The sequence below is a fragment of the Typopeltis vanoorti genome, chromosome 3 (assembly GCF_054136105.1).
Source record: "Typopeltis vanoorti isolate ZY-2024b chromosome 3, IOZ_Tvanoo_1.0, whole genome shotgun sequence".
Taxonomy (NCBI): Eukaryota; Metazoa; Arthropoda; class Arachnida; order Uropygi; family Thelyphonidae; genus Typopeltis; species Typopeltis vanoorti.
In genome coordinates this window covers 82,548,638-82,550,231 of record NC_143551.1, presented here as the reverse complement: position 1 = coordinate 82,550,231, position 1,594 = coordinate 82,548,638, and the positions used below count along the sequence as shown (strand labels likewise).

Genomic DNA, 1,594 nt, shown 5'->3' with positions numbered 1-1,594 from the left:
TAAAAATATATTTATTAAAGGTTTTTTGACAGTTTGTTAAGCAATCGATTTGCTTGAAATGTTAAACAGAATGAATTTAAAGTATGAAATATTTCTCAGGAAGAGAGAAACAGCGAATGGGTGAGGAGTAGAATTTAGAGATAGAGAAATGTTCACCATCACCATTTAATTTTCTTTTCGTTCAGAAATATAGGATATACAATATGTAGAGGTACTTACAATCGTGAAACTTTTGTAGCAAAAGGAAATTAATTTTCTTTTCATACCACACACACACACATATCTATTTTTATTTAAAAGGAAGGATTGGAGGCGCCAGGTATCGATCCTGGTACCTCTCGCATGCTAAGCGAGTGCTCTACCGTTTGAGCTACGCCCCCGATGACAAACATACCTCCGGAACATAATATCTTAACAGAAACATATAATAATGAATAATGCGCAATAAAAATATTTCCTTAATCCGTCATTTAGATGAGATGCAAACTTGTAACAACGCAAGAACTTACACAGGAGTATTCCTCAATAATGCTACTTGACCTTAACGAAAATCATAATTAATGAAAATTATTTTGACTGAAGATAAAGAAATAACAAAACAAAAACTATCACGAAGCTTCACCATAAGTTATTTCTTCAAAAAAAAGTCCTTATAATTTACTTCTGCATAAGGGGTATCATTGTTTCTTATAATTTTATTCTTCTTTAATTATTTAATTTATTAGGAAAACATTTATTTTTAATTATATTATTAATAACCTCGTCTTTTTCGATCGGGCAATAAATTATTGTTTATTACTTCTCTTTATAAAATTAAAGCCTTCGTAGTGAAAGAAATTTGAACTACACACCAACATTATGAATAGCATATATATTATTTAAGTTCTCCCCCCCCTCGCATAGAAACTACTGATTCTGCATGCCTATTTCAAACGACGATATATGCATATTTCTGGATATATTTGATTGCATTTGAAAGGGACTAATTATTATTTCGAAAAGATTCATTTAGGACCTATGCAAAGACCAGACATATGTAATGTTAAGTTAGTTAACGCCTAAATTTCCGTTTTACAATAAACTGAAATTTGCCAAATTTTTCCTGGCATAAGAGAAAAAAATTAACACATATTTTTAATATATTAATATTTTTATTTATAATAAAATAATAATAAAAATAATAAATCATATACAAAGCTTATGATTTGCATTATCATTAATTTTGAAGGTCAGCCTTATACATTTCTATCCGCCTGTAATATGAGGATTCATTAAATAGTAATAAAAAAAAATCCCGAGTTCTGGCAATGTACTATTTAAAATACATAGTATTTGTAAAAGTAGATTGTGTGATTAAACTAAAACGAACCGAAAGAAGTGCTGGAAGCGCCGAGTATCAATCCTGGTACCTCTCACATGCAAAGCGAGCGCTCTACCATTTGAGCTACGCCCCCGATGAAATTACACGACATACTAAGGAAATTTCTTAGCACAAACTCTGAATAAGAAATAATATTAAACAAAGGTCTTTACTTTCTTCATCTGCAGATGAAGAAAATACAAAGTTATACTAACTTTGCATTTTCTTCTATTG

The 1,594-nt window shown here is 30.1% G+C and overlaps 1 non-coding gene across 1 annotated transcript; it reads right to left on the bottom strand.

Annotated features, from left to right (window-relative positions):
• Positions 1-307: 307 nt before the first annotated feature.
• Positions 308-380, bottom strand: TRNAA-AGC (transfer RNA alanine (anticodon AGC)). Its single transcript has one exon. It is a non-coding gene; the product is annotated as a tRNA-Ala (tRNA).
• Positions 381-1,594: the final 1,214 nt, after the last annotated feature.